Below are 21,860 nucleotides of genomic sequence, written 5' to 3'. Positions count from 1 at the left end.
AGAATGGACAGGTATGGGTAACCAACCACACACAAGTGCATACACCGCACACAAGGTCGGGGAGGAGAAGCAGGGACTCTATTCACTCAGGATGATGTGGACCTGCCCATATCTGCAGGTACCGGAATGTGCTCTGCGGGTAAGATGACGTGGCTGGGGTGGGAAACAAATTTAGTGGCTTTTACTTGACTCTCTAAGGAAATGCTGGCCTTCCAGGGGAATTTAATCTCTCAGAGTCCTAAATATGAATTATTCTTATAGAAGAAGAAATAAATCCATCTGTCTGGGCATATTTTGTGTGTGGGTGTAGGAAGCCGCCCTCACATTCGCCGTTGCAAGATGGCGCTGACATCCTGTGTTCTAAGTGGTAAACAAATAATCTGCGCATGTGCCAAGGGTAGTTCTCCACCCCATGTGCTCTGCCTTCCCCGTGACGACAACTCGGCCAATGGGCTGCAGCCAATCAGGGAGTGACACGTCCTAGGCGGAGGATAATTCTCCTGAAAAGGGACGGGGTTTCACCATTCGCTCTCTTGCTCTTGCTCTCTTGAGCTCTTGCGCTCTGGCTCCTAAAGATGTAAGCAATAGAGCTCTTGCGCTCTTGCTCTCTGGCTCCTGAAGATGTAAGCAATAAAGCTTTTGCCGCAGAAGATTCCGGTTTGTTGCGTCTTTCCTGGCCGGTCGCAAGAACGCGTGTAAGAAAGATGACGTGGCTGGGGTGGGAAACAAATTTAGTGGCTTTTACTTGACTCTCTAAGGAAATGCTGGCCTTCCAGGGGAATTTAATCTCTCAGAGTCCTAAATATGAATTATTCTTATAGAAGAAGAAATAAATCCATCTGTCTGGGCATATTTTGTGTGTGGGGTTGGTTTAGCTGGTCCAGTTAGAAAGATAAATCAGTCTTAGAAGCATTTGGATGGTGTTGACAATGTTGGGTCTGCCACAAAAGTCCATGTGGCCACTGGGTAGAATGGATAGACCTCCTCCTCCTCTTTGTGTGTGTGCACATGCATGTACCTGTGTACAGACATACATGCTATGGCACCTATGTGTTTGTCTTCATCCTCCAACTTACTTAAGGCAGGGTCTCTTTGTGCTTCTTCTGCTATGTGTGTCAAGTTAGGTAGTCCGTATGAGCTTCTGAGAGTTCTCCTGTCTGTGCCTCATCTCCAGTCAGGAGCACTGGATTACACATGCTCCTCTACTGTATTCAGCTTTTATGTGGGTTCTGGGCATTTGATTTTAAGTCCTCACATGTGAGTAGATAACAAATAAGAACTAAATAAGAACCAGCTTGGTAGATGGGAAGATGTGAGTCCTCTAACCTGTGTCTGTATGCACTGATTTGCTTTTGCCATTTCCATTAAGCACAAATTGGAGAGTCATAGTCACTGGACTGTTGTGGTGACCACACACCATGACCAAGACCATTTATGAAAGAAAACTGTTAACTCAGGCCTTGGTTACAGTTTCAGAGGGTTTGTACTGTGTCAGGGAATGTGGTAGCAGGCAGGCATGACACTGGAGCAGTAGCTGAGGGCTCACATCTGATCCATAAACAGCCCACAGAGCGAGTATAACTGGGCCTGGCTTGGGTTTTGAAACCTCAAAGTCCTATCTTCAGTGTCATACCTCCTCCAAGGAGGCCACACCTCCCCCAAGGAGGCCACACCTCCTCCAAGGAGGCCACACACCCTAATCCTTCTTAAACAGCCCACCAACTTGGATCTAAATATTCAAATCTATGATCCTATGGGTGACATTCTCATTCAGGCTGCCAAATGGAACTCCAGAATAATTCATTTATAATTTATTATATATATATATATGTGTGTGTGTGTGTGTGTGTAACTATAATATATTTACATATATAATTTGACATATAATTTATAATAAATAATAACTTATCCAGAAGCACCGTTTTTTGAATGCCAAATAAAGACACAGACACATTCTATTACTCTCTTTTGGCTGCATGTCTGCTTGTCACCAAAATTGACTCCAAGAAATAAATATTGATGTGTATGATTTTCAGGGGTCTTCTGGTCTGACAAGGATGAGATGCACATAGAACTTTGTATTGTGGCACATGTAGACAACACACACATACACACTCGAGCACACACACATACACATAAACATAGGCACATGACTGCACACTTATGCACATGTGCATACACATACACACACATACATACATGCACATACACAAATGCACACATGCATACATATGCACAGGCACATGCATATGCATACATACATGTACACACACAAATAAATGAATATGATAGATAATCAAAACATTAAAGCAACTGGCTTTCTTCTGTTGGGCACTTCAAGGAGAAAAGGGAGAGCATTTGGTCATGGACATGACTTTCTAGCATTAGTTTGTAGTCCTTTTGAACCTTTTAACAGTTTATATTGTTTTTATTTATGTATCTGTGTATATGTCTATGAGACTGTATGGGGTGTGTGTGTGTGTGTGTGTGTGTGTGTGTGTGTGGTGGCTGTAGTGGTCAGAAGAGGGCTTCAGACCCCCTGGGTAACCTGGGCAGTGTTTTGTGGAGACTGGTTGTGGTTACACCAAGCTTGATTTCCATAAGCATTCATTACAATCTCTCCTTGCCCCTCACTTGTCCCATGCTTCTCAAGACAACAGACTCTTTATTCCTCCTGTATGCTCTCGAACTGTGCTGTGAACATGGCAGGTCTGTTGTACTTGGTGCAGTTTTTACTATCTAATCTTTGAGCTTGGACTTTTACATGGCATGGTGATTTTACAGGCATTCGTCACCTACACTTCAACCTCAGTGATGTCTAGGAATGTCCTGAGATGCAGAAGTGAGAAGTGTTCTATGGTAATAGAGATGCATCCACTGAAGTAGAAAGAAACGGATACACCTCTACCAATCAAGACTTCAGTTCACACAGGCAGACCAGAGGGCCCCGCCCAAAGGACAGCTTTCTTTCACATCTTGATGGCTAAACAGTGCTTACATCTCCTGATCTGAGCTACTTGCCGCCATATGTGCTCTTTCTAAGGAGGAGTGTTTCCTTGTCCTGGGGAGTTTCTGAGTTATGTACGTTGAAGATCGAAGCTAGCCTAGGTTAAGGATGGCTTTTGTAACCTATCCCATCCACACAAACATAAAAGGGAAAAAGAATTGTGAATGTTGCATGGACTCCTGGGCCACTGTTTGACTCAGCTGCTGATAGAGGAGTTTTCCTACGTACACTACAGTTCTCTGCAGCACAGTTCTCATGATACAGCATTTCTGCAAAGAATCCATCAACTAGCTGAAAGCCATAAAATGTGGACAACCCACACACATATACATACACACCCACACACACTCGAACACATGCATACACATAAACATAGGCACATGACTGCACACTCACACACATGTACATACACATGCACACACATACATACGTGCACACACCCCTAAGCTGCCTGTGCCATCATTTAGACATACACACTTGGCCATAGCACATATGCAGAAGTCAGAGGACAATTTGCAAAAGTCAGTTTTCTCCTTCTATCTTGTTGATATCAGAGATCAAACTTAGGTTGCCAAGCTTTGTGGCAAGCTCCTTTACCCACTGAGCCATCTTGCCAGCCCAAAGAGTTTGTTCCGGTTCCATATCTTTGCATTAATTTAGTGGTGCCACCAGGCATGGCAGTTATTGTTTATTACTATGAGATGCAGACCCCAGATCGTCCTGTCTCTACCTCAGTCTGTCCTCTGCCTGTTCTGGAGTCTAAGCTTACCCATGAATTCGCTTTACCTGGAGGCAAAAGTGGGGAGAGCTGAGGTGCCTTTGTTCTCAAGCTGATGCCACCGGGCAGGTCAGCTTTGGGTACCAAATAAGACTGGGAGAGCACAGAGGCTGGTTACCTCCCTTCTTCTATGCTTCCTGCTGGAGCAGAGACTGGATGAAGGCTGGACTGGGCTCTGGCCTGAAGAAATGAGTGTGACATGGAGGAGGGGATGCAGGCAGGGAAAATCTTATTGCACAGTTACTCTGGAATCACCCTGTCTGTTCTCAGGAGGAGCTGAATTCCACATGTAGAAACAACCATGTGTATATATTTCCATGAACGCTATCAGATAGTAGGGCAATTTGAAACAAACATGAACTTTCTTTAAGGTCACACACACACACACACACACACACACACACAGCTGGTGTTTCCTGCTGACTGACCCCCATGTGTTTGGAGGTCACGGCCAACTGACAAAAACACTTTGCTCATGATGGCAGGTTAATGAGAAAGAGGAAGCCTCTTATAGACTGCTGGGCTGGCAAAAACAGCCAAAACACACAGCTTTGTGTTAGCGTAGCTGCAGGGACCCACGAGGTACGGGACTCCAGTGTCTTCCATCGTGACTGCTCCAGGATGAGGACCAGCTACGCAGGACAGCCCAATGTTGGATGTATCCTATTGCTGATATTTCTTGCTTTCAGACTTTCTCAGGGTCTCCATCACCAGTGAGCTCATCCAGAACAAGAAGGAAGGGAGGCAAACCCCAGGCTACAAATCCCTGCACACCACTTGCCTCGACAGACATCACTTTCTGGTGAGATCCTCAAAGCTTTAGAAATGTTGAGAACAGCCGAGTTTGCAGGAAACTTTGTTTAAAGGATTGACTTGTTGTCATGGCTTGATTCGGTGTTTGTTTGTTTGTTTGTTTGTTTGTTTAATACCCTTCTGATCAGACCAAAAGGTGAAATTTTGGAACTGGAGAAATAGCTCAGTCATTATGAACATGTACTGCTTGCTCTTCAGAGGGCCTAAGTTTGGATTCCAGCACCCACTTCCAGAAGCTCACAGCCACTTATAACTTAAGCTCCAAGGGATTTAGCACCTCCGGCCACAACAGGCACCGGCGCTGTGTGCAACACCCTGCCGCCCCCTCACAAACACACATACTGTTGTTTTAAAGATTGTTTTAAGTTGAACTTTTAAAATGCATCATTTTAAAAGTTGGGAACAAAGGACCTAGTGTTCTCACTGAACCAGAATAATGTGAAGGAATTCTTTTGGACTGAAATCAGACCAAAATGCTACTTATTCTAAATGCTACATTAAATGCTATGCTATGGAACTAAGACTTTAAGTCTTATGGCACCAAAGAAGACTACATTTTCCTAAGAACAAAGTATAGTCAACCTCTGTCCCTTACTGTTTGTGTTAATCCTTACAACAATATAACCTGATGTTAACTGTGTTCCTCAGCTTTCTGTGACTATGACAAACAACCAAGGTCAAATTGAAAAGAGGAAAGGTTTGTTTCAGTCCTGTGGCTGTGGACCTGTGGGAGGCAGCACCTAACAGCAGGGAGTGTGTGGTGTAGACTGAACATCTTGCAGTCAGAAAGCAATAGGTAGGAGACCAGGGGGCCACATTCCCTTCTGAATGCACACCAGAATGATCTGACTACCCACTAACCTTTATCTTCTCAAGGCTCCATCTGTCCTAACAGAAACAAGGCCACACCCTGAACACAACATGTAGGCTTTTGTAAGACACTTAAACAAAGTCCAGATTCTACCAATTGGAGGTTTGTCCCGTGGTTCTGCTTCCTTGCTCCTATTGTAACCTGCCTCTCCCCCATTCTACATCTCCAAGTGTGAGCACTCCCTTCTTTTTGTAGAATGGAGTGTCCTAATGTAAGAGTTGAAAAGGAAAAACAATTCCATCTTTGATTATATCTGTTGGATTTTATCCTTTGACATGCTAGTAAGTCATTCTTAATCTCCCGTGAAGCAGACTAAATTCATAAGGAGAAATCACCCAAGGCTTCGCTGCTTTGCACTACAGCGTGAACAACTTGAATAGCTGTTAGGTTTCCCTGATAGCATCCCCTTCGCTTGATGGGATGATCACCCTCAGTATGTTGTATGACCTAAATTGAACGCACGTCATCTGAGTGGAGGTTCCCTGGCTGACCTTAAAGAAGGATGCTACCATACTGTGGGTGTTGTGGGGAGGGGCTGTGGGCAGCTCCAGCAGCTCAGGATGGCTCTCAGTGAAAACATGAGGACCTCACACCTATAACCCTCTGTATATGAGGTATGCACGTCTGTACATGTAGGTGCACACATATATGTATATGCGTGTGCATGTGAATGTTGATATCAGGGATTTTTGTCAATCACTCTCCATCTTATTTTTTGAGACAGAGATTCGCACTGAACCTCAAGCTTTCCATTTTGGCTGAGTTGATTGGCTATCAAGCTCCAACAGTCTTCCCTGCCCTGGGATTACAAATGTGCAGCACCATGCCAGACTTTAGCATGGATGCTGGGAACCAAACACAAGTGTTCGTTTTAATATGCCAACTGAACACCTAGCCCTGACCCTACAGCTTTACAAAAAAAAATTCTTTGTGAGCTTAGAAGGGTACCCAGAGCTTCAGAAAGACTTTGTCTCTGTCTGACACCCTCAATACCATGCATATTCTTTTGAAGGGCATTTTATACAATTAGATTTGTTAGTACTATAACTATTACTGCTAGACCACTGGCCTCCATGGCAGCATGCACTCCACTCCTATCTTGGTACACCATATTGGAGGATGTCCAGGTCACATCCTTTTTTCCTGAGTATCTGTTTCTTGACTTGAGTATCTGTTCATTGGGGAAGCTGAGCATCAGTTCTTTGCTGCTGGATTTTTAAAAAGACTTTTGTTTTTAATTAATATCCATCTGTGTGTGTGCATGGCATGTACATATGTGTATATCTCTCTTTGTGTCGGGGGGAGGGAGAGGGAGGGAGAGAGAAAGAGCAAGCGCATGGAGTACAGTTGTTTGCAGAGACCAGAAGAGGGCTTTGGACCCCCTGGAACTGGAGTTATAGTCATGAACTACCCAACATGTGTGCTAGGAACCTAACTTGGGTCATCTGCAAAATCAGTGCTTTCCATAACCACTGAGCCATCTCCCCAGTCCCAGTCCTTAGAGTTACACTTCCTTTACTTTCTCTCTTGTGTTAAATGCATTACTATGCCTTTTAAAAATATTGTTTCATAGAAATGATTTTTAAATGCTTTTTATTATACAGATTGCAAATGTGTAGTGTTCATATGTTAGTTTTATATTATTTTCTAAAATGTTGTATGTTTTTATTGTCAACCTATAGTCATATTATTTTCATGTGTTTCTCTACTTCAAGTTTGTAATATATATATATATATATATATATATATATATATATATATATATTCTGTTTCCTTACAATATTTTGATAGTTTTGTTCCTAAATTTCTGCTTCAATTCCATCTGGAGTTGATTTTGGGCCAGTTCTTCCTCTACCTTTTCTGAAAAGACTCATGAGCTCCTGTCCTGCCTTGGGCCAGGTCACCAGCAACCTCTGTGTTGCTGAGTCAAAAGAGTTCCCAGCCTTACTGCCTTGGACTTCCCTGCAACGTTTGTCAGGGTTGAGTCCAGTTCCTTTGTGTAACACCCTCCCTTCCTGGGCTGGTGGAACAGCACAGCTCCCTAACTCTCCCAATACCTCCCACTTCTCTATCCTCTCCAATGGGCATCATTCTCTTCATTTTATATCTAGAATTCAGTTGAGAGACACTGACAATTTAAGCAGAAGTTTCTTTTAAAAGCAAAACAAATACTCCAAAGACATGTGTGTGGGCTCTTCTCAAAAGCTAGGGCAGGGCAAGGCTGCTGGGGCTGCTGCTGCAGCTAGTGTAGCTATATAGTGACTGCCACACTGTGAACCTTTTGTAATAATAAAGATTGACCATTGTCCTTAGCATCATAAAGTATATAGTTGAGTGTGTTAATCAGTGTTCTATTGCTATGAAGAGTCACCATGGCCCATGGCAAGTCTTATAAAAGAAAGCATTTAATTTGGACTTGCTTACAGTTTTCAGAGGCTTAGTTGATTATCACCATGGCCAGGGACCATATCAGCACACAGGCAGACATGGTGCTGGAGAAGGAGTTCTGCATCTGAATCTTCAGACAGTGGGAATAGAGAGACAGAGAGACTGGTTTGCAATCTGAAACCTCAGAGCCCACCCAGGATGACACCTCCTAATCCTTCAAATGTTGCTGCTCCACAGTGACTCAAATCTATGAACCTACAGGGGCCACTCTCACTTAAACCACCAGAGTTGAGTTTCCCATGTTTGGGGAAGTCACAGGAGCCAATACATTCAATGCATAAGCCTGGGAAAACCACCTACTTGACCATGTGGAGTTAAAAATTAACATTGTGGAGTTAAAAAATATTTTATGAATGTTTATGAAGAGGTTAGTATATTCAAATTTTTCTTTCTGGAGTTAGATGAACAAGATCTTACATTTAAACTCTTTGCCCATGATTTATCCTTCTCAAAAGCCCACAGGGGTATGTGTGTGTGTGTGTGTGTGTGTGTGTGTGTGTGTGTTTAGGGGTAGCAGGTCAGAATTACAGAGCAAATACATCTTAACAAAGCCAACATCTTTCTTTTGAGGCTAAATTCTTTGTTAGCACACGTGGATAGGAAGTGCCCTGGCACCCTGCCGTCTGTATTTTTGGTATAAGAGATACTTATTTGTAGCCTCCAGAAACTGCTGCGGTTGGTTTAGCTACTCTTATCTAACCCTCCTTTCAATGGCTTATCTTAGGACTACTTTCCACTAAGAAATTTATATATATATATATATTAAAGTTGGGGCTAGAGTTTTACAATGACTTGTCAGTCTGTTCAAACTGACACTGGGCTTGAGCTATTTTCCTTAAAAATCTGCATGTCTTCACACCTACCTTTCCTTTCCTTTGGTTAATTTTCAGCCATCCACACACTGAATGGGCTCAATGCTGAAGCCCTGACTCTCACCCTCTGGGCCAAACCTGTTTCCTTTCTAAGCTTAGCTGGATCTACTTTCTCAGCTTCATTGAGTCACTTCCTGTGAGGAGCGGGTGTGGCAGCAGTCCCAAGATGGCACCTGGGACTGCAGCTAAGTCTTATGACTTGCACCTGACTTCCTCATACACCTGAAAATAAGCCACGACCATCGTGAGAGCTGCACAGGTGCACCATGATGCTGGCGGTTTAAACAAGTCCATATTTGGTGGAGACATGCCCCTGCCGCCCTGATTGGCTGAAGCTGTGTGCCTGGTGAGGTGACGTGGCCTGCTGTGAGTGGGTGGGGACTGAGAGTATATAAGAGTGAGAGGCCTGGGGTTCGGGGGAGATAGATGAGGAAAAAGATGAAGAGAGAGAGATGAAGACTGAAGTTTGCTGAATAAACTGTTGTTAGAAGGACTGGTGGTCCTGTCGTTCTTGCTGGTTGAGAGCGGACGTGACAACTTCCTGTAATTTAACTGCCAATTTCATCTAGCAATTTACTGTGACTGGATCTGCCTTTGTCCCTGTGGCTACCACTGTCACCAGAATCTCACCCTCTTGTCCCTGCATCTATTCTTTCTTCCCATCCTGACTTCACAGGACAATGTGATTTTTAAAGAAGTCACTGGGACAGTGAGACTGAAACCTCACTCAGTGGGTAAAGGTGCCGACCACCAAGTCTGTTGACTTGAGTTTGACCCCTGGTACCTACATAATGGAAGGAGAGAGCAGTCTCCTGTGAATGTATCATAGTATCACATGATTCTTCCCCTTGAACATGCATGCACAGATGCACACACATACAAAGAGAAAGGGAGAGGGAGAGAGAATAGACAGATGTAAAACATTTATTTTTTAAAAGGTCATATTAGTGCCTGCTACCTTCAACACTGCCTTAGTGACCTACTGAATTTCTGCCCCATCCTAATTTTTGAGGACAGGTTGCCTGCATGCCATAAATTGCTCTTTAGATGAGCTGGTGGGGTCTAGTAGGTTGTCAAAGCAAGCACCAGACAATCTCTGACATCATAACCACCCCATTTGCACACTAAGTGACAGCCAAACAATGGCCATGACAACAACTAGAAAGAAACATTAAAGGGGTGAAAAGAGGTTGAAGTCCCAGAAAATCTCAGACTCTCCTCAGAAGACATGCCTAGCCTTGTCTTCTCTGCATCCACAGCTTCCTGGTGCCAAGTTAATGAGCTGATCGCCTGCTTACTCACTTACTGCTCCTAGTCCTGGCCAAAGACGAAAGTCTCCTTCAACTGCCCAGGTGATGCTGAGTCTTGCTACTGGTCCCACAATTCCAAGGAAGAAAAGGCATCAGTTAGAGTGTTCTTTGAACATTTCAGGGGGTTCCCAAAGTACCTACAGCAATCCAGGCTTCTTTGCAGGGTCTCTAAGACCACATATAACTTGGACCTCACCACCACCTCAGGTTGCTTTCTGCTTTGCATGCAGGCCTTCCTCCAGATTTCCCACAGTCAGAGTTTCTGGAGACCATGTTGCATCCCTAGGGACTTAACAGAAATGGATTTCTCACAGTTCTGAAAGCCAAAAATCCTAAGAGAAGTATTTTATAGCTGAGAAACAGATCCTGAAAAGTTACCCAGCTCAAAGAAACACTTCTAGTTTCTTCATAAGAAATGAACTCTCTATAGCAATAGACTTCCTTTTAACAGTGGTCATTTTGGAGATGAACAAAGAAATGGCTAATGTCACTTGACTATGCCCAGATCAAGAAAGTTTTACTTCTGTGAATCAGAACTATAGAAATAACTCAATACAATATCTAATGGGAGTTTTAATGTTCACATTTTTTTATTTTTACATATTTATTTTGATATGTAGTATGTGTTCATGTCTGTGTGCATGTGCGTGTGTGCATGTGTGCGTGCATGCTTGTGTGCATGCATGTGTGTGTGTGTGTGTGTGTGTGTGTGTGTGTGTGTGTGTGTGTGTGTTTGGAGGCTGACACCAGGCATCTTGCTCTATTACTCTCCTCTGTATTTTTTGAGTAGGGTTTCTAACTGAATCTGAAACTCACCAGTTGGCTGCCTGGCTTGCCAGTGAGTTCCAGGGTTCTTCCTCACGGCATCTGCCTGGTACTGGAACTACAAGAGTGCTGGCATTAGCTCTTTCTGGGGATCTGACCCCAGGTCCTCAGCTTCTGCTGTAAGTGCTTGCCCAGATGAGCCATCTCCCCAGCTCTGATGTTCTTTCTCATTTATAGAAAATAGGAATCTGCAGCCGAGAACACTGGGTAAAGGGGCTATGGATTCCCTTAAATGAGGAGGATGTTCTTGGAAGAGTTGGAACATCCTGTCTTCCTGTTTTGTTGTTTAGGGGCATGATGAGCACAAAGACCTAGGGCACGGTCTTCCCTAGGTTCTCCCTCCCTGCTGCTTCAAAGGGGCCTGCTTTTTGTCAGGAAGGCTTCTCCTCTCTTAAACAGATAAGTTAAAGGTTATCTTATCTCAGTAAACACACTGATCCTAGCAGGACAGCCCATTAACTTCCCCCAAAATCTGGAAGTTTCTAGCACAAAAGATGCCATTCTAGGTCTCTATGAGTAAACTGCATAGAGCTGGTGTCTGGGGGTCATCTAGTCACACCAGCCCATCACTTCCATAGAAACATTAGACAGAGATAGCTTTCCAAGTGGCTTGCAGTGACTCTTATAGCAGAAGAGTCATCTGTGTGGTTGTTCCTGTTCTATGCCCACCAGGGGGACAAGATTCTAAGGTTTGACTCTGTGACTTCCTACATCAGCCATCTACTACCCTCATAGGAGGTACCTCAGTGTTCCATAGCAGGTAGTACTGAGACACACAAAGGCCTCTGTCCCAGGATACTTTCAAATGCCTCCCAGCGGACAGGCCACTTCTTCATCTGCTTTTTAGATGGGTGGTCTTCAGGAGTCCACCATTTCCTACCTTTTACAGGGCAAGACAAAGGTGCCCTTGCTGGTTCAGTGACTGGGTGCTTCTCACACAGTAAATGAGCCCAACAGGTAGGCAAATGTTCAGTTGAACAAAATTACACTTGGCTTTATGATGGTTTACCTGATCCTCTGTCAGGATAGCATACATGTTTTTAGATAATTTGGTTTTTTTATCATTTTTGTTTATGTGTCTGTGTGTATGCATGCTATGTTTCTTGATTCTGATGGAAGACAGAAGATGGTATTTATGTCAACAACTCAGCAATGGTAGCATGGGCTCTAACCCTGAGACGAAGCCACCGAACTGTACCAGTACTAGACTCATTCAAACATCATCTGCCCAGAAGGCAGTTTTTATAATGACCTATTTTTAAAATTGGGTCATTGTACTAAAAGGGGCAATGTTCCACGGAAAGCCACATGTGGTGGTGATGTGCCCTGCCTGCCTGGCTATGACATCAGAGTGGCCTTGCCTATGAGCTAAGGGCATGAGAGAGAACACCCATAAATGCCCCACAAATGACTCAGAAGAAAGAGTGTGCTGTGACCATCTCAGATGTCTCTGGAACAAAGGTCATTCATAACTGAACAAAGTCCAAGGTCATTCACAGTTGAATAAAGCACATGCAGCTCCATGAGGGGAAGGGGAGAGCAGCCAGAGCTGGTATGGGCTAGGGGGAGGGAGCAGCCAGAGCTGGTATGGGGGGGAAGAGCAGCCAGAGCTGGTATGGGGGGTGGGGGAAGAGCAGCCAGAGCTGGTATTTGGGGTGGAGAGCAGCCAGAGATGGTATGGGGGGGGGTACCTGTTCACAGCAATAAGGGAAAGGGACATGTAGATGGATTTCTGGTTTTGGAAAGAGAATTGACAAACTGTATTCTGGTTTTTCTTTTAAAATAAGCTGGTTATTTTAGTAGCCTTCCTGAAAAAACAGTGCAAATATAGTGCAGTGTCCCATATGCCTGCCTCCAGCAGGTTCTGATGTGAACATTGGTCATAAATCCTGAGACAATGTCATCATGGACTAAAGCCTCTTTTTACCTGATGCCCTCTCTCTCTTCCAGGTTACTACCAGTGAGCCCTCTGTGTTATCAAGTCATCTGGTCCCTTCAGGCTCCCATTCACTGTGGAGATTTCTCCAACTTCACATGGCCCTTCCCCACAGGATATTCACAGTGCTGTAGTGCATACAGCATGTAATTCACGGCACGACCTCCATATTAATTCTGCCTAATGGTAGGAGGTGGAGGCTATAGGTTTGGGAGGCTAACCACAGAGATCCATGTCCTGCTCCTCACGTCCTCCCCATCCTTAAGAGGGGCTGTCACTACACAGATCAAACTCTCGCCTCACAGTCCCCTTTCCCCTGCAGCTAGGATTCTAAGCATGCACCACCATGCCCTGCTGCAAGGACTTTCATTTGCCCCATTCTGCTTTTAATCTTAGACTAAATCATGCTTATTTACAAAATCAAGGTTTTGCAGCAGAAGCAGACTGCAGCCAAGCTCAGAGCAAAGTATGCAGATGATTTAAGTACCCTATGGAGCACTCAGTTGCTATGTTTCATTGACTAGAGTTTTATGGGCTCAAGAGCGAATCTCATGGTGGTAAAAGTTTTATGACTTCCATTAATTCAGTGTCCTCTGCTGCCACGTTTCTCAGCTTGCTGTCAAGCCATGGAACTATATTTTTAGGATATTCCTAAGTGAAGTAGTGTGCAGACTCACCAGGCAAAATTTACAGCAAAATTTCTGAGAAACTAAAGAAGATACATTCACACACACACACACACACACACACACACCACAAACATACATGCATACACATATACACACAAGCATACCACTGAAGCACATATACACATGTACACATGCAAACACATAAACACGCACACATAAACACTTACATATTCACATGAACACACACATGTACACACACAGTCTTACATTATAAGAAAGTGGGAGATAAATACTTGAACAAGAAATGTCTCCTCTCTGTGTCTCAGCTGCTGTCACTTTCCACTGAGGCCTCACTGTGCTTAGCGGTAGGGACAAGCAGGATCAAGTAGCAGTGACACGACAGGGTTGAACCTGAGTGTCTGGGGCAGATTCTAGGATCTCCAGGCTCTTGTGTGTTTTTACTGTGAATTTCACAGAGATGCATGGTTAGTTATGGAAGATGAGATTGTCCAAAAAGATAAAGATACAGAGGAGCCGGGAGGTGTGCCATCCTTCCCCTGTCACACAGAGGGCAGCATGAGAAAAAAATGCTAAGGCAAACAAAGTCCCTCATGAACTTTTATGGGTCATTCATGTCACACACCTCTCCCAACTGCCTATCACTTAGAGTTTTCAGAACACCCTTCTTGGGGTTGGAGGAAGCCCTGGTTGACCCAAGTCTTCCCCCTAGGTGTGCCTCTGTGCCTTCCCCCTGTGTGTGCCTCTGTATGTTAGCCTCTAGACTTTGCTCCTCACCACTTTCTGCTTTCCTGCGTCAGTGAGGCAGGAAAGCAGGAGATGAGCAGGAAGGGAACCATAAAGATGAAAAGCAAGGCAAGTGACGAGGGCTGCCGCCGCCTGATCACTGAAAACTGTGGCTTTGTTACTGTGCTAGTCACTCGCTCAGAACAGTACTTAGGGTCTGAAGTCTTCCAACTTCCTAGGCTCTCTCTCCATTCCGAGATATTTGTATTTGCTTGTTGTGTTGGTATAAAGATCGATATATTGAGAGTATATGTTTAAAAATTTGTCTTTTCTGACTCTAAAAGAAATGAAGGCAAGTAAGGCCAGTTCTCCTCATGTCTGATGAGCCAACCCAGCTGACTCACAAGATACCCTGGTTCATTGATAAGTGCAACTTGCATGAGTCACTATGTGACTGCTGAGCTCTGGTTTCTGGAGAAGAGTCAGATGGATGCTGTGTATGACCCTGGGTCATCTTTGTAATGTTAAGTGGAAATGGCTGACTTCATTCCTAAGGTTATACCTCAAATATCAGTGGAAAGCTCTTCATGTGTGACATTATCAACAGCAGCCCCTAAGTGACTGAGGAAGGACATGATCGTGGAGAAAGGAATTTTTGCTCTTGGATTTTATAACATGATCTTGTCGTGTGCACATCTCTGCCCTAAATGCAATGCTTGGGCCAGAACAAATCAATCCAGAATGATAAGCAATCTGGGAGGGAGATGCCAACAGAGATTCTGTGGGCATTGAGCATGCATCTTTTAAAAAGTGAGATAGGGAAAAGCAAAAGCCAATTCCCAACACATCCTACTCCTGGAGATTATCATACTGACTTTCAAAAACTCCTAGCATGTGCTATCAGCTCAGGCATTTATTTACTGAATTGATCTATCATAAAAATGGAGTTTGTTTTCCATAAACCAAATCTCTGGAGAAGCTCTTCAGGAAAATTAGGATGAATCACTCAGTTTTGAAGTAGAACATATCCTACTCCACTGCAGGGCTAAGGGAAAGAAGCAACTGTATACTGTGTTCCCATTGAGAGGCTATTTCAATGGCCAATGCCAATGACAGTGACACTCATTTCAAGGGCATTTCTCGTTTCTCTCTTTCTTAATCATTTTTCCAAGCATTTAAACTCTGTGAGAAGAGCCAACGTACATGTTCTATTCAATGTTGAACTTCCAGGGCCTGAAATAGTCTTGGCATGTGTTAGTTACTGATCAAGCAGTGAATTCAAAGCCTCCTTCCAGGGATCACTAGGAACAAACAACTGAATATTTATGGAGAATAACAAGGAGTAGTTACTGGGTCATACTGTGTTGGAGTTGGAAGGTTCTAGATTGTTACCACTGGTTGATGGGATGTAGACATTGCTGGAAGGACCAGAGGTACAAATAGCTGGTGGCAGAAGGAGAGCTGTGGAGGATTCAGCTGTTTCCAGCACCTTGGGCCTCAAACCACATTTCTCACTGAAGGCATCTTGAGGCAGGATAGTCTGTAGAGTGAGGTGCATACCACCTTACAGAAAGCCTCCAGACCTGGCATGTGAGGAAACCTGCTTGAAAAGAGGAAGGCTGGGACCCTGGGAGCAGCCTTCATCTCCCACCCCACCCCACTCCACCCCACCCCACCCCAGGTTATCTGCAGCAGCTCTCTGACTCATAAAATGCACACTCCTGGTGGTGATTTAAGACCTGAGGGATGCTTACATTCTGTGCCTGAAGCTGCAAATGACCCAAAAGCCCTAGCAATGTGATGGAAAAACCAAGGCCCTTTGTGCACTGGGCTGTCGACATTCCAAACTTCTTCCCTGCTCTTCCTCTTCCTCCTTTGGAAGGCTCCTGACATACTGACTCTCCTTCTACAATTAGCCACATGTCTCTGTCTATTTCCTTGTTCAGGTATCCAGGAGCTAACTGACACCCTCCGGACCCAGAAACTCACAAATATCAGCATAAACATCAAGACAGGGGACTAAGCAGTCATCACCCCTCAGATGAGTCACAGTCTGTCTGTTCTCATGAAGCTGATCCTAATCAAGGCAAGATCACCTCAAACCAAACCAGGCTTTCCTGCCCTCCAAGCCACAGGCTTCTGCTCTGGTTTCTGGCCTCTAGGCTGACAGACATGCAGAGCTGCATGTATGAAAAGCTTGCTCTGCTCAGGGTTTCACATTACATACTGTTCTCTCCAAGCACACAATGGTTTGCCAGGTACACACAGATAATACAAGCAAAGTATGGATGTGATTTTAGGCCATCTGATGCCAAACTCTGAATTAAAAAACAAACTTTGGGGCTGGAGAAAGAGCTCAGTGGGTGCATGCATACACACTTTGAGTGCTTTTATTCACTCCGAAATCATATTGGCCTTTAACAATTAAAAAGTATTTTTTAAGATTTTATTTTATAGGTATGTTTGTTTTGTCTGTAAGTATCCCTGGTGTACATGTGTGCCTGGTGCCTACAGGCTCCAAGAAGAAGGCACCATATCCCATGGAACTGGATCTCCAGATGGTTACAACTCATCACATAGGTGCTCGGAACTGAACCTGCATCCTCTTCAAGAGCAACAGGTATTCTTAACAGCTGAGCCATTTCTTCAGCATTAGAATTTAATATTGTTGTTTGTTTTGTTTTTTGATTTTTGTTTGTTTGTTTGTTTTTCGAGACAGGGTTTCTCTGTGTAGCCCTGGCTGTCCTGGAACTCACTCAGTGAACTAGGCTGGCCTCGAACTCAGAAATTTGCCTACCTCTGCCTCCCAAGTGCTGGGATTAAAGGCATGCACCACCATTGCCTGCATTGTTTTGTTTTTCAAAACAGGGTTTCCTTGTGTATCTCTAGCTGTCCTAGAACTCATTCTATAGACGAGGCTGGTCTTGAACTCAGAGATCTGCCTGCCTATGCCTCCTGAGTGCTGCGATTAAAGTCCTGTACCATCACTGCCCTGTTAAAATTTAATTTTAAAATAGAGAATAAGTTCAAAAATTATATTTGGGGCTTAGAGAAATGGCTCAACATTTAGGAACACTGGATGTTCTTCCAGAGAACCTGGGTTTGATTCCTTGGACCCACATAGCACCTTCTAGCCATCTATAACTCCAGTTTCAGGAGCTCCTATACTCTCTTCTGGCCTCCCTGGGCACCAAGCATTCACATGGTACATACATATATATCTGTATACAGAACAACCATACATACAACATAAAAATAAAATGAATCTTTTGAAAATTATATGCAGAATATATGTCATGATACAATAAAAGAAAGAACAAATTTCAGCTCCTCCCTTTTCCTCCCCAAATTAAATACTGTCCCTACACTATGTGAGACTCTTGCTCAGTCTTGGAAAAAAGTCTTTGAAAGGAAGTTGAAAGCATGTGTCTCTGCATGAGAGCTGCCAGGGGATTTGCCCATCCTCCCAGATGAGTGTCTGCATCTCCAGGCTCCAGCCAGTTACTCTTTTAAGTTTGCATTTTTTTCTTTTGTTGTTGTTTAGTTTTGTTTTGTTTTGACTAGGTAATATTTACAGGTGGCACAAAAGTCAGACAGGTAGGAAAGAGGTTGAGAAAAGACATGCATTCCCACAGCCCCATCATAGCCATCCAGGCCTCCTCCCCAGGAAAACTGATTCTGATATCAGACTATCTGACAAGAATGGGGGAGGGGGAGAGGTTTCCAGGGGGTGTATTGGGAAAGGGGATAGCATTTGAAATGTAAATAAAGAGAATATCCAATATAATTTAAAAAGGGGAAAGAAATGTTTAAAAAAAGAAGAAGAAAGAGAGAGAGGGAAGAAAAAGGAGAAAGGGAGGGAAGTGAAGAGGGAGGAAGAGAGGGGAGGAAGAAGGAAGGGAGGAGCAGAGCCCTAGAACTGGAACCTTGTGTTCCCATTGACTATACAAGTAGTATCAAAGCCAAGAACAACTGTGGGCTGACGAGTTGGCTCAGCAAGTAAAGATGTCTGTGGCTTGACCTGATGACCTGAGTTCAATCTCAGGGACCCACATGATGAAAGGAGAGAAATGACTTCACAGATCGTTCCTCAAGTTGTTCTGTGACCTTCACATGAGCATCAAGACACACACACAATACTCTCACCCCATCACACAGATTGGATAGACACACACACAGAGAGAGAGAGAGAGAGAGAGAGAGAGAGAGAGAGAGAGAGAGAGAGAGAGAGAATGAATAAGCGGCTGGAAGGATGGATGGCTTAGCAGTTAAAAGCACATACTGCTCCTGCAGAGGACACTAGCTTGCTTTTCAGCATCTGCATCAGGAGCCACCCACATCTGACCACTAACAGCTACAGGTAGCTACAGGACTTGGGAGATCGAGGCCTCTGCCTTGGAGGGCACCTGGATTCAAATACACATTACCTACACAGAGACCCACATCCACAGGTGTTGTGGATGGGCCTAGTGCTGTTTGTAGTTTGATGCAAATTTCGTTCTCTTGGGAGGGGTTGTGGACAAGGAGTGAGTCATTTCTTCTGAACCAATCTGTTAGTACCAGGACATTCTAAACCTAAGCACTAACAATGTGACCCATGACCTGTGTTGCCAAGCCAACGACCCTCATATCCCAGAACCCACTTGGCTCACCTCCCACCCTTACTTGTGTTACCTCACTTTCCGTATAAATAAGGAGAACACCCCTCCTCGCTCTCTCTTTCTTATCTTTCTTCTCTCCCCTTCCATAGCCCTGCAGCTCCTTTCAAAAAACCTCTATGTGGAACCGCCTTGGCAGGGCATGCTGTTTGGATATATCCGCGATATATTTATTATTATTAATACATCACTTTGGTGCCTAAACCCGGGAAAGCAAAGACAACCAACAGCTGCTAGATCCCAGTGGATCCAGGTTGTGTCCAGCGTGCTGGGTAGGAGGGGTATCCAGCAGACGTGCAGCCCCTCTGCTGCTGAACCTCCGCTGCTGCCCATGTGGTCTGCCGCTGCCATTGCACATACAAACTTCAACCCACGTGAGTTGTGCTGTTCTGGTACACCTTACAGGCCCAGCTTCCACGCTCTCATTTACTGGTTCCCTAGAATTCCCACACAGACACCAGCATATTATTGGTAGGGCGGGTCAGCCGAAGGGGTGGGGGTGGGGGGCTCCAGTTCCCAGAACAGAGCCTGGCCAGTACTGTCTGGGGACTAAGGGGTTGGTGTTTTACAGCCACACCTCCAGCTGACATAGGAGTTAAGACAAGCGAGAGCACATGTAGATGGGATTCATTAAACAGATAGAGCATATCCAATCGGATTGGAGACAGTACCTACCCAGGATCCTCAATGGAATTATGATGGGATCCTCAATGTCCATCTGGGCAATCTCACTGGTGAAAGTCACTCTCTCCCCAGGGGCTCTTGCAGCTGGCTGAAATCCCTGGATCCAGGGTAGAGCACTTTCCACAGTAAGCCTGGGGCTTACTGGGTAGCCACTAGAGGTCCTCGTTTAAAATTGGGCATACTAGCCTGGCTGATTTCCTTTTTGGTTTCTGGATTGTTCCCGGGACACTGGTAAGGACACCAGCAACCTCCAAATGGGCAACAAAATGTCTTCAAACATATCCCAGATACACCACTGGGGTGTCTCGTAGAGAATCTCAAGTCTTTGAAGTTAACGCCTCATTTGAAGGCATCAAAATTAATACACTTTTGCAATAAGGTCTGGACTCAGTACTCGCTAGACAATGGTTCTAAATGGCCACTTAATGGTACCCTAGATCCAGTTGTTTTAAAGGATCTTAGTACATACTGCCAGCGAACCGGAAAATGAGAAGAGGCTATCTATGTTAAATCTTTCATCTATCTTTGCTCTAATACTTCTATGTGCTCTCTCTGCTCTCCAACTCAACTCCTTTTGAGCCATGAATCCTGCACAATTCCTGCTAGATGACACCACAATGCTAGACCCAACTAACAAGCCACCCCCTTTTCTCCATAGGCTTGTTTCTGCACCATTGAAAACCCAAACTGCTGCCTCAGTTTCTCGTCACTGAGATACCTCAGAGCCTACTACCTCTGGGTCAAGGATCCGTCTTCTGTGCCAACCGCAGGTCCTTCTAAACATTCTACCTTGGCACCTACTTTCACACCACCTATCACACGTTCTAAGGCTACAACCAAACCCCTAAGCTCTCCTCCCCGAGAGGAATCTGACCCAGCAACTGTCCTTCCCCTAAGGGAAGTTGCAGGGGTAGACGGTCTTGTCAGAGTACATGTTTCCTTCTCACTGAGTGAACTTTCTCAGATAGAAAAGAGGTTGGGCTCCTATACTTCTAATTCCTCCTCCTTCATTAAAGAATTTCAGCATATTACCCAATCGTACAGTCTGACTTTCCATGATATACACATGATAGAGCGAGTTTGGGAACAAGTGAGAGCACATGCAGATGAGATTCATCAAACAGATAGAGCATATCCAATCTGATTGGAGACAGTACCTGACCAGGATCCTCAATGGAATTATAATTCCGCAGGTAGTATTCTAGCCAGAGACAGGTTGTTACATATCTTTTGGTGGGCCTGAGAAAGGCAGCTTTAAAGACGGTAAATTTTGAAAAACTCCAAGAGGTTGTCAAAGATAAACAGGAAAATCCATCTCCGTTTTTAGAGCCCCTTAAAGGGGCTTCCTGCAGTATACCAATCTGGACCCTGAAAACCCTGAAGGTAAACATCTTCTAATGACCTACTTCTTTTCCCAGAGCTACCCCAACATAAGAACTAAACTCAAAAAGCTGGAGAGGGGACCCCTGACACCACAGGCAGGAGTCTTAGTGCTGGCCTTCAAAGTGTTCCATGGGAGAGATGAGAAGGTCCGCAAACAAAACTAAAATATGTTGGCAAAGGCTGTCCGACCAGCTCCAGCCGATACCCCTGAGCTCATGGTCTTCTAAGACTCAGAGACCACCAGGTACCTGTTACAGGTGCAGTTGGCAAGGTCATTGGGCAAAAGCCTGCCTTAATCCCTACAAGCCAAGGGGGCCATGCCTAGGTGCCATCAAGAGGGTCATTGGGCTGTCGATTGCCCTCATGTTACACAAAACAGAGGGACATCACACCCAGATAACCCTCCAACCAATCTCCTAGGCTTGGCTATGGCCAAGTGACAAGGCCCAGGCTCCTCTGACCTCCATCACAAACATGGAGCTTAGGGTAGATATCGTGGTATGTGGGTGACCCATATTGTTGCGTCCAACTCGACCAGCAAGGAAAACGCAACCACCGGTTCTTCTTAAAGCAGTTTACTCAGGCAGCTTCTCTCTTCAAATCCCCTGAGCCTCAGGGTACAAGCATTTTTATCCACTCAAGCCACAACCATGCCTCAACCAATCACCACAGGTCACATCACCTCACCAGGCAGGCTTGCTCAGCCAATCAGGGATTAAGGGAGAGCCATCCACCAAATATGGGCTTGTTTACTGCCTAGCATAGATTTCCGTCCGGCTGGCCAGGGAGTCTGGAATGGCTTCCCATACCATATCTTTCCTCTTAGACACTGGAGCCACTTACTCAGTCCTAACAGAGTTTTGGGGGCCCACTCTCCTTATTTTCCTAATGTTGGGGTAAAA

General features: G+C 44.7%; 1 long non-coding RNA gene across 3 annotated transcripts; it reads left to right on the top strand.

Moving 5' to 3' along the window:
- The first annotated feature begins 657 nt into the window (after positions 1-657).
- Gm41658 lies at positions 658-21,645 on the top strand. Of its 3 annotated transcripts, XR_877154.1 has the most exons (5): positions 658-695; positions 4,475-4,587; positions 16,180-16,853; positions 18,984-19,265; positions 20,234-21,645. It is a non-coding gene; the product is annotated as a predicted gene, 41658 (long non-coding RNA). The 3 variants fall into 3 exon arrangements; XR_877153.1 differs by lacking the exon at positions 658-695 and having other exon boundaries at positions 2,560-4,587; XR_877155.1 differs by lacking the exons at positions 658-695; positions 4,475-4,587 and adding an exon at positions 9,679-10,141.
- Positions 21,646-21,860: the final 215 nt, after the last annotated feature.

Source organism: Mus musculus, chromosome 18, assembly GCF_000001635.26.
Source record: "Mus musculus strain C57BL/6J chromosome 18, GRCm38.p6 C57BL/6J".
Taxonomy (NCBI): domain Eukaryota; kingdom Metazoa; phylum Chordata; class Mammalia; order Rodentia; family Muridae; genus Mus; species Mus musculus.
The sequence above is the reverse complement of the archived record's forward strand: the minus strand, read 5'-3'. Positions and strand labels throughout refer to the sequence as shown.